The sequence below is a fragment of the Trachypithecus francoisi genome, unplaced genomic scaffold (assembly GCF_009764315.1).
Source record: "Trachypithecus francoisi isolate TF-2019V2 unplaced genomic scaffold, Tfra_2.0 Lachesis_group6, whole genome shotgun sequence".
In the NCBI taxonomy this organism is placed as follows: domain Eukaryota; kingdom Metazoa; phylum Chordata; class Mammalia; order Primates; family Cercopithecidae; genus Trachypithecus; species Trachypithecus francoisi.
In genome coordinates this window covers 84,646,956-84,664,579 of record NW_022681471.1, presented here as the reverse complement: position 1 = coordinate 84,664,579, position 17,624 = coordinate 84,646,956, and the positions used below count along the sequence as shown (strand labels likewise).

Genomic DNA, 17,624 nt, shown 5'->3' with positions numbered 1-17,624 from the left:
TGGGGGTTAAGGATGTATTGTGAGGACATATGTGAAATCCCAGCAGAACTTGTCATAGGCAAAATAATTCCCCCACAAAACGTCCATGTGCAAATCCCTGAAACTTGTGACCATGCTAGGATATATGGCAAAGTCTCGAGAATTAAGCTTGCAGGTGGGATTAAAGTTGCTAATCTGCTGACTCTAAAATAGGGAGATTATCCTGGATTATCCGGGTAGGTCCAGTGTAATCACTAGGATCTTTAAAAGTAGAAGAGTCAGAGAAAAGGGAAACAGTGTCAGAAAGGTGCAACATTGCTAGCTTTGAAGATGGAGGAAGAGTGCCACAGACCAAGAAATAGAGGCAACTTCTGGAAGCTGGAAAGGCCAGGGAACAGACCTCTCCTATAGCCTTCAGGAGGAACACAGCCCTGGCAACACCTTGATTTTAGGCCAGTAAGGCCCATGTGAGGCTTGTAACCTAGAGAACTATAAGATCAATCAATTTGTGTTGTTTGAAGCCACTAAGTTTTTGGCAATTAGTTACAACAACAATAGACAGCTAATACAGAACCCAAGAACAGGAACTGTACTTGGATGATCTTGTAAAGACAGAATTAAAGGGTAGACTTAGATTGAAGGCAGCTCTGGGGATTTAATAGCAGAAGTACATGAACCTTCAGTCTGATATAGTATCACTAATAGCTATACTTTATTTTATTCTGTTGCATTCCCAAATGGCTTCATTTTATGCATAGTTTCTGTTTTCCCAAAACTGGTTGTTAGATAACATTGGTTACTCGTGATCCCAAAGCATTCTTTCACTTTCAGGTCCTTATTTAACTGACCTTTGTTAGATTCCAGGGACAGAAAATTTGACTGTCCCTGCTCATCTTTTTCATGCCAAGAAATGGGTCAGAGCCATTGCCTGGCCTATAGTTGGGCTGTTCTACAGTCAGGTGTCCACCTGTTTCTAAGTAAGCATGGCCAGAGAAGTACGATCTCATGGTAAAAACATGTCTCTGGAGACTGTCTTTGGGATTCCTCAACTTATTTTGTGTTATAATGGATGTACCACAGTTTGTTTATCCATTCACCAGTTGGAGGACATTTGCGTTGTTTGTAGTTTGGGGTTTTACAAATAAAGCTCCCTTAAATAGTCACATACAGCTTTTTGGTGAACATAAGTTTTCAGATCACTTGGATGAAATACCCAGAAATGAGATTGCTGCATCATATGGTATGCATATTTTACATTTTTTAAAAACTAACAAACCATTTTCCCAAGCAGCTGTATCATTTTACATTTTGTCAGCAATGTGCAAGACTTCCAGTTTTTCTGATGTTCTTCGGCACTTGGTATTACTAGTATTCTTTTTTTTAGCCAATCTAATAGGTATTTGATGATATAAAGTGGTTATTTTATTATAATTTTCATTCCCCTAATGGTTAGTGATGTTGAGCATTTTTTTCTTGCACTTATTTGTGTTCCGTGTATCCTCTGTGGTAAATTGTTTGTTCAAGTCTTTTGCTATTTTTTTGTGTCCTGTTTTATTTTTAATTGAAATTTTCATTGAGATAATTGTCGATTTACATGTAGTTAAATAATACAGAGGAATCCTATGTACCTGTGTACCCTTTACTCAGTTTATCCCAAAGGCAACAATTTTTGTCATTTTAGAAAATTAGGTTGTTGGTTTTCATATGGTTGATTTTTGAGTTTTTTCTATATTTTTGATAAAAATCCTTTGTAGGACATATGATTTACAAATATATTATTCGAGTGTGTAGCTTGTCTTTTCATTCTTTTTTTTTTTGGAGACAAAGTCTTTCTCTGTTGCCCAGGCTGGAGTGCAGTGGTGCAATCTCGGCTCACTGTAAGCTCCGCCTCCCAGGTTCACGCCATTCTCCTGCCTCAGCCTCCCAAGTAGCTGGGACTACAGGCACCCGCCACTATGTCCGGCTAATTTTTTGTATTTTTAGTAGAGATGGGGTTTCACTGCTTTAGCCAGGATGGTCTTGATCTCCTGACCTCGTAATCCACCCACCTCAGCCTCCCAAAGTGCTGGGATTACAGGCGTGAGCCACCGCGCCCGGCCTCTTTTCATTCTCTTAACAGTGTCATTGGCAGAGCAAAAGTTTATGATTTTAATAAAGTATACTTTATCAAATTTTTTAAAACTTGTGATTTTGGTGTAATATTTAAGAACTCTGGCTAAACACAGGTCACAAAGATTTTCCTCTGTGTTTTCTCCTAAAAGTTTAATATTTTATGTTTACATTTAGATTTATGACACATTTGGAATTACTTTTTGTATAAGGTGTGAGGTTTTGGGTGAGGTTCTTTTTTGCATACTGATACTCAATTATTACATTACCGTGGAAGAGACTGTCCTTTCTCCATTGAATAGCTTTTGTACCTTTTTGAAAAATCATTAGCCATATATGTGTCAATCTTTTTCTGCACTCTTTATTCTGTTCCAGTTAATCTATATGTCTGGCCTTTCACCAATACCACACTATTTTGATTATTGCAGTTTTATAGCAACTTTTAAAATTATTATTGTCAAAATTAGGTATTATGTTTCCTGAAACTTTGTTTTTTTCAAAACTGTTTTAGCTACTCTACTTCCTCTTCCTTTTCATATAAATTTTAGAATCAACTTGACTAAATCTAAACAAATCCTGTTGTGATTTTGATTGGAATTATGTTAAATCTATATATCAATTTGGGGAGAATTGACAGTTTTACTGTGCTGAGTCTTCCAATCAATAAATGTAGGATATCTCTCCTTTTTTTGTCTTTTTTTAACTCTTATTTTAGGCTGAGGGGTACATATGCAAGTTTGTTATATAGGCACATTGCATGTCATGGGGATTTGCTGTACAGTTTATTTCTCCGGGTCTTCTTAGATATGTTTTATCTGCTTTTTATAGTTTTCAGCTTACAGATCCTATATGTGTTTTGTTTTATTTATACCTAAGGATTTTTTTTATTTCTACAGGGTTTCCAATCATATATTGGTAGAGAAATATGATTAATTTTTGTATATCAACCTTACATCTGAAGATTTTGCTAAACATATTTGTTCTAGAAGTGTTCTTATAGATTATTTGGGATTTTATGAGTGAGCAATTATGTCCTCTGCGAATACACACTTTTTTGTTTCTCCCTTTTCAATCTTTATGCCTTTTATTTCTTCTTATTATTGTACTAGCTAAAACTTTATATTGGACATCTTTGCCTTGTTCTTCCAAGGAGAAAGCCATCTGTCTTTTGCCATAAATTACAATGTTAACTGTAAGTTTTTGTAGATGCCCTTTATTAATTTAAGTTCAATAAGTATATTGGTTTACAATTTTCATCTTTTTTTATAGTTTGAAAATTTTGATATTATCTTTTTCTGGTTTGATATCAGGGAAAACCTGCCTTATAAATGAGTTGGAAAGTAAGTATTTCTTTTGCTTCTTTACTTTTAATTTTTTTAAAAAATTACAGTTTTATTGAGATATTTCACATATCATAATGTTCACTCATTTAACTTATACAATGTACAGACTTGTGCAGCTATTATCACAATTTGATTTTGGAATATTTTCAACATTCCACAAAGAAACATGTACATATTCATAGTCATCCCTCATTGTAGCTCCACTATCCCAAACCCCCAACCACAGGCCCCAGGCAACCACAAATCTGCTTTCTGTTTCTATAGATTTGCCTATGCTGAAACATTTCGTATCAATACAGTTACATGATATGTGGTTTTGTGACTGGCTTCTTTTACTTATAATGTTTTTGGGAGTCAAACATTTTATAACATGTATCAGTACTTCATTGTTTTATTGCTGCATAATACTAAAATGTATGTTTATCCATTAGAACACTTTCATCACCTCAAAAAGAAACCCCTTTTCTATGAGTAGTAGCTCCCCCATTTATTCTCGCTTCCCCCATTCTCCAGCCTCATCAATCACTAAAGTATTTTTTGTCTCTATAGATTTGCCTGCTCTTTTTTGGGAGGCCAAGGCAGGAGGATTGCTCGAGCCCAGGAGTTTGAGACCAGCCTAGGCAACTAAGTGAGACCCCGTCTCCGTAAAAAAATTAGCCAGGCATGGTGGCGCACGCCTGTAGTCCCAGCTACTCAGAAGGCTGAGACAGGAGGACTACTTGAGCCTACGAGGTTGAGGCTGCAGTGATCCATGTTCACGCCATTACACTCCAGCCTGGGCAACAGAGCAAGACCTGTCTCAAATAAATAAAATAAATAAAATAAAATAAAATAAGATTTGCCTACTCTGGACAGTTCATGTAAATGGAATTGTACATTATGTGGTCTTTTGTGACTTTTTTCACTTAGCATAGTATTTACAAAGTTTAACCGTGTTGTAACATGTATTGGTACTTCATTTCTTTTTGTTGCCAAATAATACTCCATTGTATGGATATGCCACATTTTATTCATTCATCAGTGGTTAGACATTTGTGTTGTTTTTTTTGCTATTATGAATAATGCTGCTATGAACAGTTGTGTTCAAATGTTTATGTGGACATACGTTTTCATTTCTCTTGGATAGATATGTAGGAGTGGAATTGCTGGATGACATGGGAACTCTATGTTTAATCTTTTGAGGAATTACCGGACTTTTTTTCCAAAACAGCTGCACCATTTTACAGTCCCACCAGCAGGGCATGAGGGTTCAACAACTCAACAATAAAAGATTCAAAAATCCAATTTTAAAATGGGCAAAAGATTCAAATAGGCATTTTTCTAAAGGAGATATATGAATGACTGATAAATACATGAAAAGATGTTCCATAACATTAGTTATTAAGGAAATGTAAATCAAAGGCACAATGAGATGTAACTTTATACCCACTTAAAATGGCTGAAATGAAAAAAGGCAATCCCCAAGGACATAGGACATATGAGGTGAGAAAAAAAAAATTTTTTTTAAGACAGGAACAAGTGTTGGAGAGAATGTAGAGAAATTGTTGAGTTGTGAGTGTTTATATGTTCCAGGGCCTAGAGCCTTACTGGATATGATTTTGCAAATATTATCTCCTATTCTTGGATTGTCTTTTCACTTTCTTGATAGTGTCTTTTGAAGCACAAAAAGTTTTTAACAGTTTTAAAATCTAATCTGTTTCTTTTGTTTTGTTGCTTGTGCTTTTACTGTCATATCTAAAATTCCATTGGCTCACCATTGACTCTATAATAATTGAAAAGAAAGAAAAAAAAGAAAAAAAATTATTGCCTAATTTAAGGTCATGAATTATTCCTATAATTTCTTTTTGTTTGTTTGTTTTGTTTTGTTTTGAGATAGAGTCTCACTGTGTTGCCCAGGCTGGAGTGCAGTGGTGCTATCTCGGCTCACTGCAACCTCCGCCTCCCGGGTTCAAGCGATTCTCCTGCCTCAGCCTCCTAAGTAGCTGGGAATACAGGCGCATGCCACCACACCCCACTAATTTTTTATTTTTAGTAGAGATGGGGTTTCACCATGTTGGCCAGGCTGGTCTCAAAATCCTGACCTCAGGTGATCCGCCCACCTCGGCCTCCCAAAGTGCTGGGATTACAGGCTTGAGCCACTGCGCCCGGCCTATTTCTGTAATCTTAATTCTGTTCCGTTGATCTCTGTGTCTGTCCTTACGCCAATCCCATACTGTCTTGATTCCTATAGCTTATCATGTGTTTTGAAAGTGTAAATTGAGTTCTCTAAATTTGTTCTTCTCTTTCATGATTGTTTTGACTATTCTGGGTAATTTGAATTTTCATATAAATTTTAGAAACAGCTTGTCAATTTCTGGAAAAAAAAAGTTGGAATTTAGGTAGAGTATTGAATCTATATATCAATTTGGGGAATATTGTTATCTTTAAAATGTTGTCTTCCAATCTGTGAACATGGGATATATTTCTGTTTATTTAGATTGTCTTTAAATATCTTTCTTTTCTCTTTTTTTCTTTTCTTTTCCTTTCTTTTCTTTTCTTTTTGAAACAGAGTCTCTGTCGCCCAGACTGGAGTGCAGTGGCATGATCTCAGCTTACTGCAAGCTGGGATTACAGATGTGCACTACCACACCTGGCTAGTTTTTCTATTTTTAGTAGAGACAGGGTTTTGCCATATTGGCCAGGCTGGTCTTGAACTCCTGGCCTCATGTGATCCACCCACCTCAGCCTCCCAAAGTGCTGGGATTACAGTCGTGAGCCAGCACACCCAGCCAGGTTGTCTTTAAATTTCTTTCAACAATCATCTTTAGTTTTTAGTGTACAAGTCTTATGCTTCTTTATTATTATTATTATTATTATTATTATTATTATTATTTTGAGACAGGGTCTCACTCTGTTGTCCAGGGTTGAGTGTAGTGGCATGATCATGTTCACTGCAGCCTCAACCTCCCGGTCTCACTCAAGTGATCTTTCTGCCTCAGACTCCCAAGTAGCTGGGACTACAGACACATGCCACCATGTCCTGCTATTTTTTTTTTTTTTTAATTTGTTCTAGAGACAATGTCTCCTTATGTTGCCCAGGCTGGTCTTGAACTCATGTATACTTAAGAAAAGTATGTATTCTGCTGTTGTTGGGTAGAATGTTCCATATATGTCTGTTAGGCCTCATTGATTTAGAGGGCTGTTCTGTTTCTTTGTTGATCATCTGCCTAGTTCTATCAGTTATTAAAAGTGAGTTGTAGAAGTCTCCAACTGGCAGGGCGCGGTGGCTCACGCCTGTAATCCTAGCACTTTGGGAGGCCGAGGTGGGCAGATCACAGGGTCAGAAGATCAAGACCCTCCTGGCTAACATGGTGAAACCCCATCTATACTAACAATACAAAAAATCAGCCAGGTATGGTGTCAGGTGCCTGTAGTCCCAGCTGCTCGGAAGGCTGAAGCAGGAGAATGGCGTGAACCCAGGAGGTGGAGTTTGCAGTAAGCCGAGATCTCGCCACTGCACTTCAGCCTGGGCGACAGAGCTGAGACTCTGTCTCAAAAAAAAAAAAAAAAAGTCTCCAACCATTGTTGAATTTCTTTCCTCAATTCTGTCAGTTTTGCTTTGTGTATTTTGGAATGCAGTTGCACATATGCTTATAATTGTTATGTCTTAATTGATATTTCATTTTCTTTGGCTGAAGGAGAATTATTATTATTTGTCCAGAAAACTCAACAGTCTACATTTAACCCAGCTTAATGGGAAGGCTTTTTTTTTTTTTTTTTTTTTTGAGATGGAGTTTCGCTCTTGTTGCCCAGGCTGGAGTGCAATGACGCGATCTCGGCTCACCGCAACTTCTGCCTCCCAGGTTCAAGTGATTGTCCTGCCTCAGCCTCCCTAGTAGCTGGGATTACAGGCATGTAATCCCACTGCGCCCGGCCAATGGGAAGTTCTTAAGCCTTTGCCTTTTCCAGCTTGGCAATGAGAGCCAGAGATTTTGGACCCAGGATGTTGCCTCCCTAGTGACAGAGGATCTCATCCTGTCTGTCATTGTCATTGGTTCTGATGGCTTCCACCAGCTTAGCCAAAGCTCCTTTGTCTGCCACGTTAATCTATGTGAATGCGACAGTGGTGCAAGTCTTCCTGTGGACTACACAACCCAGTCTTGTCTTCCCTTTGTATTTTATGATGCAGGGCAGGCAGGAAGACAGCTAGCTCTATGAGATCCATTGTCATGTGCAGTTACCACCAGCTGAGCTTTCTTGTTCTCCACCAAGGTGGTGACAGCGTTAATCCCTGCTCAAAGGCCTCTTAGTGGAGACATCCCTCTGGCAACTTTCTTCTCAGTCTGGGCCAATGATCTTCTTGTTTTGTCTCTGGTCTGTCCTTATAGGCCAGCTTCAGCAGTTGTGTAGCTATTTGGCAGTCCAAGGCCTAGGTAAACTGGTTATTTGGAGGAGGCACTTTCAGCCGCTTACAGAAGATAGATAGCTCCTTGCTGCTGCAACCTGATATAGCAGGGCCATTTGACAAAGTGGGTGAGGTCCCTTTAGGGCTGAATGTCCTGTCCAGTGCCAAAATTCTTAGGCCTTTTCTCAAATGGGATTCATCACCTTCTTGGCCTCCTGCTTCCTCACAATAGCAGGAGAGGGGGCCATCTTCTTCCACTTAGCCTTCATTCCTTTTGGCATTTTGAATGGCTAGAGGAGAGATTATTTCTAATATTAGTACAACCAATCCAGCCTTCTTTTGGTTACTGCTTGCATGCCATATCTTTTTATATTCTTTTACTTTGAATGCATTTCTGTCTTTAAATCAGGATTCTGTCTTTAAATCATGTTTTTTATTCCTTCAATCTCTGTCTTTTGATTGGGGCATTTAAATCATTTCCATTTAATGTAAGATAGGATTTATGCCTGTCATTTTGTTATCTTTGTTTTCTGTACATCTTTGATTTTTTTCTTTTTTTCCTCATTCTCTGACTCTCCGTATTCCTGCCTTCTTTTATGTTAAATAGATATTTTCCAATGTAGCATTTAAATTCTATTGTGTCTTTATATATATATATATTATTATTATTATTATTATACTATCCTTTTTTTGTTTTTGTTTTTGAGATGGAGTCTCACTCTGTCACCCAGACTAGAGTGCAGTGGTGCAATCTCTGCTCACTGCAACCTCCACCTCCCAGGTTCAAGCAATTCATCTGCTCAGCCTCCTAAGTAGCTGGAACTACAGGTGCATACCACCATACCTGGCTAATTTTTGTATTTTTAGTAGAGACAGGGTTTTGCCACATTGGCCAGGTTGGCCTCAAACTCCTGACTTCAGGTGATCCGCCCACCTCAGCCTCCAGAGTGCTCGAATTACAGACGTGAGCCACCATGACCGGCCTATTATACTATACTTTTCATTTTTCTTCTTTTTTTTTTTTTTTGAGACGGAGTCTCGCTCTGTGGCCCAGGCTGGAGTGCAGTGGCCAGATCTCAGCTCACTGCAAGCTCCGCCTCCTGGGTTTACGCTATTCTCCTGTCTCAGCCTCCCGAGTAGCTGGGACTACAGGCGCCCGCCACCTCGCCCGGCTAGTTTTTTGTATTTTTTAGTAGAGACGGGGTTTCACCGTGTTAGCCAGGATGGTCTCGATCTCCTGACCTCGTGATCCGCCTGTCTCGGCCTCCCAAAGTGCTGGGATTACAGGCTTGAGCCACCACGCCCGGCCTTTTCTTCTTTTTTGAGACAGGGTCTCGCCCTGTCACCCAGGCTGGAGTGCAGTGGTGCAATCACAGCTCACTGTAACCTCAACCTCCCAGGCTCAAGTTATTCTCCCACATCAGCCTTCTGAGTAGCTGGGACCATAGGGGCATGGTACCATGCCCAGCTAATTAAAAAACAATTTTTTTTTTTTTTTTCGATACAGGCTCTCATTGTATTGTCCAGGCTGGCCTCGAGCACCTGGGCTTAAGCAATCCTCCTACCCAGCCTCCCAAATTGCTGGTATTACAGGTGTGAGCCAAAGTACGTGGCCCTATATTATTCTTTTCTTATATTTTTCAGTTATTTTCTTGTGGTAGCCACAATGAGCTTCTTAATTTAAAAGCAAGCTAGTTCAGTTTTGTTTTGTGTTTTTTGTTTGTTTTGGGACGAAGTTTTGCTCTTGTCGCCCAGGCTGGTGTGCAATGGTGCAACCTTGGCTCACTGCAACCTCCGCCTCCCAAGTTCAAGGGATTCTCCTGCCTCAGCCTCCTGAGTAGCTGGGATTACAGGTACCTGCCACAACGTGCAGCTAATTTTTGTATTTTTAATAGAGACAGGGTTTCACCATGTTAGCCAGGCTGGTCTTGAACTTCTGACCTCAGGTGATCCACCCGCCTCAGCCTCCCAAAGTGTTGGGATTATAGGCGTGAGCCACCGCACCTGGTCATGTTTTTTTGTTTGTTTGTTTGGTTGGTTGGTTTTTTTAAGATGGGGTTTTGCTCTGTCGCCCAGGCTGGAGTTCAGTGGCGCGATCTCAGCTCACTGCAACCTCCGCCTCTGGGTTCAAGCGATTCTCCTGCCTCAGCTTCCTGAGTAGCTGGGATTGCAGGAATGTGTCACCACGCCCGGCTAATTGTTTTTGTATTTTTAGTAGAGATGGGGTTTCACCATGTTGGCCAGACAGGTCTCAAACTCCTAACCTCAGGTATTCCGCCCGCTTCAGCCTCCCAAAATGCTGGATTACAGGTGTGAGCCACCTCGCCCGGCCTCTAGTTCAGTTTAATACTAAATTAACTTCAGTGGTACGCAAAACATTTCTCTAATATTTATGTGTGTGATACATATACACACACATTCCCTCACTTCTTTGTACTATTATTATTATACACATCTTTATATGTTATAAGCTCATTGACACAATTTTATAGTTATTGCTTTATGCAGTTGACTTTGAAATCAGATAGGAAAAGTAAAGAGTTATAAACACAAAGTACATTTATACTGAATATTATATTTACCTATGTAGTTCTCTTCAGCAGTGTGCTTTATTTTTTCATGTGGATTTGAGTAACTAGCATTCTTTTATTTCATCCTGAAGGACTCACTTTAATATTTCTTGTAAGTTAGGTCAGCTAGCAATGAATTTTCAGTTTTTTATTAGAAGTGTTTCTATTTTTATTTTTTTTCCATTTATGGAATTTGTTTTTAAAAAACAAGGACATAAAGGACTAGCTTAACTTGGATCAAAGGCTGTTAGGCCGGGTGCTGTGGCTCAAGCCTGTAATCCCAGCACTTTGGGAGGCCGAGATGGGTGGATCACGAGGTCAGGAGATCGAGACCATCCTGGCTAACACGGTGAAACCCCGTCTCTACTAAAAAAAAAATACAAAAAAAAAAAAAAAACTAGCCGGGCGAGGTGGCGGGCGCCTGTAGTCCCAGCTACTCGGGAGGCTGAGGCAGGAGAATGGCGTGAACCCGGGAGGCGGAGCTTGCAGTGAGCTGAGATCTGGCCACTGTACTCCAGCCTGGGCGACAGAGCGAAACTCCGTCTCAAAAAAAAAAAGGGCTGTTAAGGGCCTGGTACAATTCAACTTACAAAACATAAGGTATGAAAAAGCATGCCTGTGTTTTGTTTGGTGACTAGAAAATAAGAAGGAAATTTTGGTGATTTCCAATTCAAGTGTGTCACTGCTGTGACAGCTTCCAGCTCACAGAAACATCTGGTATTCTTAACACCTTCTGTTCTGGCCCAGGTTAAATTTCTTTAATTAAATATAACAAGTAGAATCCTATTTTAATAGGAACGCTAAAATAGCTAGCTATTTAAAACTCTTTAAGAAAATAGATGCTTCCTTTTCTGCCATAAAGTTGATAGAAAAAATACTGAAAAGTAGAAAATTGAAAAAAATTATTTTGCTTAATAAGTCTATTAATAAAGTTTTATTTTATGCAATAAGACACCTAAAAATTTGAAAAGACAAAATCATTCTTGTAAAAGAAATCAGAACCATTTGGATTTAGACTTTCTAGGGTTTTGGGGAATAATGTAAAATAATAAGGATTCCATTCCAATCTTTTTTGTTTTGTGTTTGAGACAGGGCCTCTCTCTGTCCCTCAGGCTGAAGTGCAGTGGCGCCATCACAGCTTACTGCAGCCTTGACCTCCCAGGCTCAAGTGATCCTCCCACCTCAGCCTCCCAAGTAGCTGGTATTACAGGTGCACACTACCATGCCCAGCTGATTTTTTTTTTTAATAGAGATGGAGTCTCCTTATGTTGCCCAGGCTGGTCTACAGCTTCTGAGCTCAAGTGATCTACCTACATCGGCCTCCCAAAGTGCTGGGATTATTCAGGAAAAGTCTTATTCTAAAAATGCTTGGTTCGATTTAAATTCAGATTTTTTAGTATTCTTTGTATTCCAGTCATCAAGAAGAACTAGTTATTAGAGTGAGCATTGAAAGCATAAAGTTCCTTTTGCATGTTCCCAAGAATTAGTCATCTTCCATTTTTTCAGATCTTTTTCACAACAAATATTTTGCTTTTGATACTTAACATTAGGTCTCTGAAATAAAGAATAGGTAAACAAGAGAGTAAATCTAGAGGCATGGCTACTTTACTGTTATAACTGGTTATTTCCAAATCTCAGTTGTATTTACCTTATCCACTTCTCCCCTGGTATATAGACTAGCTTTTGTCCACCTTTGAACTCTCACAACTGAACAGTTGGCTCCCAAAAGACAGTGCACAGTTTGGTGCCCTGAACTTGTATTACATACTTTTCACAAGACACACTTCTTTTTCTATAGATTAAAATTCACCTGTAGAAAACTGTTACTCATTTTCTTAAAACATAACAATCTCCAACTACATGCAAAGCAAAGCATGATGTCTATTACTATGAGAAGGTCACCCTCTTCAAGGAGTTTATAGCACAGTGTTGTGTGTGGATCTCCTTCTTTTTTTTTTTTTTGGAGATGGAGTCTCGTTTTGTTGCCCAGGCTGGAGTGCAGTGGCGTTACCTCAGCTCACTGCAACCTCTGCCTCCCAGGTTCAAGTGATTCTCCTGCCTCAGCCTCCCGAGTAGCTGGGATTACAGGCGCCCACCACTATGCCTGGCTAATTTTTCTATTTTTAGTAGAAACGTGGTGCCACCATGTTGGCCAGGCTGGTCTCGAATTTCTGACCTCAAGTGATCTGCCTGCTTCAGCCTCCCAAAGTACTGGGATTACAGGTGTGAGCCACTGTGCCTGGCTGGGTCTCCTTCAGTTTTGAAAGATTTAGGTGAATTCTTCTTTGATAGTCTTACTCTTTCAACACTTTGACAATGTCATCTCATTGTCTTTTGGCCTATATGGTTTCCGATGAGAAGTCAGTTCTTAATTTTAATGAGGTCCCTTATACATGACAAGTCTAATTTTTGTCTTCTTTAAAGATTTTCTTTTTGTCTTTGATTTTCATCAATTTGATTATGAGTGTCTAGGTATGGATCTCATTAAATTTACTTTAGTTATAGTTCACTGAGCTTCTTGAATGTGTAAATTAATATTTGTCATTCGGTTTTGGAAATTTAGAATTATTTATTCTGATATTTTTTCTGCCCCTTTCTTTTCTATTTTTGGAACCCCTATTATGCATATTTATCATGTTTGATGGTGTCCAACAGGTCTGTGAGGCTCTTCACTTTTTTAAATTTAAAAATTTTTTATTTTATCTATTTATTTATTCATTTATGAGACAGAGTCTTGCTTTGTCACCCAGGCTAGAGTGCAGTCGTGTGATCTTGGCTCACTGCAACCTCCACTTCCCAGGTTCAAGCAATTCTCGTGCCTCAGCCCCCCAAGTAGCTGGGATTACAGACAAGCACCACCACACCCAGCTATTTTTTGTATTTTTAGTAGAGGCAGGGTTTCACCATGTTGGCCACGCTGATCTTGAACTCCTGACCTCAAGTGATCTTCCTGCCTTGGCCTCCCAGAGTGCTGGGATTACAGGCGTAGCCACCACTCCTGGCTTCTTTTTTTAATTCTTTTTTCTTTCTGTTCTTCAAAGTGGATTTCTTTATTAACCTGTTTTCTTGTTGGTTGATTATTTCTTTTTCCCACTAAAATCTCTTAATGGACCCCTCTATTTAATTTTTCACTTCAGATCCTGTACTTTTAAGCTCTAGAATTTGCTTTTTAAAAACAACTTCCATCTCTATTTGGTGTGAGATATTGTTGTCACACTTTCCTTTAATTTTTTTAGGCATAGTTTCCTTAAGTTTGAATATACGGTTTGTCCCTTGGTATAGGTGGAGATTGGTCCCAGGACTCCTGCGTATGCTAAAATCCACACAGTCAAGTTCCACAGGTAGCCCTGAGGAATGCACATATATACAAAATGTCAGCCCTCCATGTATGCAGGTTTCACTTCCCAGAATACTGTATTTTCTATCCATATTTGGTTGAAAACAATCCACATATAAGTGAACCTGCACAGTTCAAACCTGTTTTGTTCAAGGGTCAGCTGTATTTATAATAGCTGATATAAAAGCTTTGCCTACTAAATCCAAAATATAGGCCCCCTCTAGGATGTTTTTGTTGGGTCCCCTTTTTTCCTGCATATGTATCATACTTTCCTGTTTCTTTGCATCTCTCTTAATTTTGTGGTACAAACTGGACATTTTAAATCATATATTACAGAACTCTAGTATCAGATTCTTCTTCCCCTCAAGGGTTGTTGTTTTTCTTGTTGCTATTTAGTGATTTTCCTGGAAAAATTTTACATTCCCTGCAGTGTATGGCCATTGAATTCCCTGCTAGATTTTCTTTTTCAAAGAGGCATGGTCTTGCTCTGTTGCCCAGGCTGGAGTGTAGTGGCATGATCTAGTTCACTGCAGCCTCAAACTCCTGGGCTCAAGCAATCCTCCCACCTCAGCTTCCCTAGTACCTGGGACTATAGATGCATGCCACAACACATGGCAATTTTTATTTTATTTTTTATTTTTTTAAGAGACCAAGCCGTCTGGGCGCGGTGGCTCAAGCCTGTAATCTCAGCACTTTGGGAGACCGAGACGGGCGGATCACGAGGTCAGGAGATCAAGACCATCCTGGCTAACACGGTGAAACCCCGTCTCTACTAAAAAATACAAAAAACTAGCCAGGCGAGGTGGTGCGGGTCTGTAGTCCCAGCTACTCGGGAGGCTGAGGCAGGAATATGGCGTAAAACCTGGGAGGCAGAGCTTGCAGTGAGCTGAGATCCGGCCACTGCACTCCAGCCAGGGCGACAGAGCGAGACTCCGTCTCAAAAAAAAGAAGAGACCGAGCCTTGCTCTGTCTCCAGGCTGGAGTGCAGTGGTGCCATCTCCGCTCACTGCAACCTCCGCCTCCCGGGTCAAGCGATTCCCCGCCTCAGCCTTATGAGTAGCTGAGACCACAGGCACACGCCACCACGCCCGTCTAATTTTCTTTGTATATTAGTGGAGACGGGGTTTTACCATGTTGGCCAGGATAGTCTTGATCTGACCTCGTGATCCACCCGGCTCGGCCTCCCAAGGTGCTGGGATTACAGGCGTGAGCCACTGCGCCTGGCCCACATGGCTAATTTTTTTTTTTTTTTGAGATGGACTCTCGCTCTGTCACCCAGGCTGGAGTGCAGTGACGCAATCTTGGCTCAATGCAAGCTCCGCCTGCTGGGTTCACGACATTCTCCTGCCTCAGCCTCCCGAGTAGCTGGGACTACAGGCGCCTGCCACAACGCCCGGCTATTTTTTTGTATTTTTAGTAGAGATGGGGTTTCACCGTGTTAGCCAGGATGGTCTTGATCTCCTGACCTCGTGATCCACCCGGCTCGGCCTCCCAAGGTGCTGGGATTACAGGTGTGAGCCACCGTGCCCGGGCCGGACCCACATGGCTAATTTTTAAAATTTTTGTAAAGATGGGGTCTTGCTGTGTTGTCCAGGCTGGTCTCAAACTCCTGGCCTCAAGAGATACTCTTACCTCAACCTCCAAAAGTTCTGGGATTATAGGCATGAGCCAATACACCAGGCCTCACTGTTGGATTTGTTTTTATTTATTTATTTTTTAATTTTTACGCCTGGTTTCCCAAGGTTCACATCTGAGCCAGTACCGTTTAGTGATGAGCCATGATTGGTCAGAAGAGTTCACTGAGTGCCTTGCCTGGATATCTTTTCCAAAGGGATCTCTGTTAGAGATCAAACTTCAGACAGTTTACAAGACAAGACAACCTTTGATTTACTTCCTGCTTGCCTAGGAACTCAAGGTCAACCAGAAGTGAGTGATTGGCACCTTCTCCTTTCTTAGGTCTTTCGTGGGCATGTCAGACTTTTATATTCCCAAGAAAATGTTAGAGGTTTTCAAAGTTTCTTATGGTCATCTAGTTCTCCCAGAATTCTCTTTTAATTCTAGTCTAGGTCCTTATTTGCCCCAACTGAAATCTCAGCCTTAGGCAGCTGAGTTGTTACCTGCACTTTCCCATAGTCTCAGTAATGCCTTGCAGGTAGCCCCCTACTCTCCATCCCACTATGCTCTTCCACTTCCAGGTGAGTAGAGCTTTGAGTGAAATCAAATATCCACCACACTTGGGAAATAGAAATCTTTCCAGGGTGCTGCAAAATATTGACTGTGCACTGGAAATGGTATATTTAAGGGAGCTCAAAAAGAGGTCTGATTGCTCCATGGTGTGCAGTGCTGCTGTTTGTTGGCTACCACAACCCTGAGCTGGGGAGCAAGGGGGAATGAGAATTGCCCCAAGTCAAAATGTCACAGATGCCAGTAGTTTCCATAGTTTACCTTTCATAGCCTGACATGTGGAGAATTTATCAAGTCCCTATGGCTATCTCACTTCTCAGATCTCCCTGTTAAGCTCAGGCTAATGGAGTACCTGCTTCTAAAGTTCCAAATCAAGTGAATCCCCTATGGTAGCAGCAACAGCAGCCAAACCTATTGTTTTCTCAGAATGCCCCACTTTGGTAGAATTGCTGGGCAATAGAACTGGGTGGGGGTGATGGGAACAGCCTTATGCAAAAACACCATGGATTGCACAGTTCTTACCTGAAAAGTTCAGTAGTTTTCACGAATAAATGCTTCTGATTTTGTTGTATTCCTTAGGACAAATTCTGGAGTATTAAAATGGTTGTTTTTGAATTTTGTCCAATTTTAGGATTGCTTTTGAGGGAGGTTTCTTAACATCCTCACTCTGTCATGCTGGCAGCCAGAAATTATCTCTTTTAGTAGGCAGGAAGGAGAGTATGTGATTATTGTACTTCTGTTAAATTAACTTGTTTATTAAAATATTTAGATGGTTTCCAAACCAGACTTTGTTATTTATGTGTTTATTTTTTAGAGACAGGGTCTTGCTTTGTCACTCAGGCTGGAGTACAGTGGCTCAGTCATAGCTCACTGTAACCTCAAACTCTTGGGCCCAAGCAGTCCTCCTGCCTCAGCCTTCCAAGTAGCTAGGGCTATAGGCGTGTACCACTGTGCCCGGCTAATCTTTTTTTAAATATATTTTTGTAGAGATGGGGTCTTGCTATGTTGCCCAGGCTGATTTCAAACTCCTGACCTTAAGCAGTCCTCCTGTCTCTGCCTCCAGAGTCATTGGGATTACAGGTGTGAGCCACTGTGCCAGGCCCTCGAACCAGATTTAGTATAAAAATGGTCATGTCTTCTTAAGTAGGAACTAAATTATCTTCATTTTCTCTTTCTAACTCATGGAGGCCAAGTTCACAAAGACAGGGTGCTCCACATGTACCTTCCAGTAGTTTTGTTACTTTATTGCCTCTCACAGGAACAGATGATTTCATATTTCTAGCTCTAATAGTGGTCTTTCAAAACTTGCTGACATTTCATCTTTTCCCATTTGGCCAAGATTGGTGGACACATTTGTTGGCCTTAGCACAGCATTTCATAAGTGGTCAGCAGGGAGTTAATAGGTGTTACATGGTCAAATGCGAAATGTGTTATTAAGTAATATAAATACCAGTCTCTCCACTGTAGAATTTCTTTGTTCCTTTAATGTGCTAATATGAACTGAGAATGTCCAAGAAAAGAAATAATATACAAAATCTCCCAAAACCATTTTACCAGGGAACCCATTTTAAGAAGCAGTGCTTGGCCAGGTGCAGTGGCTCATGCTTGTAATCCCTATACTTGGGGAGGCTGAGGTGAGCAGATCACCTGAGGTCAGGAGTTCGAAACCAGCCTGGCCATCATGGCAAAACCCTGTCTCTACTAAAAATACAAAAATT

The 17,624-nt window shown here is 40.5% G+C and overlaps 1 protein-coding gene and 1 pseudogene across 1 annotated transcript in view; one reads left to right on the top strand and one right to left on the bottom strand.

Moving 5' to 3' along the window:
- The window catches only part of WNK3 (WNK lysine deficient protein kinase 3), a 139,335-nt gene that overhangs the window by 109,419 nt on the left and 12,292 nt on the right, over positions 1 to 17,624 (top strand).
- Positions 6,977 to 8,552, bottom strand: LOC117077509 (annotated as a pseudogene).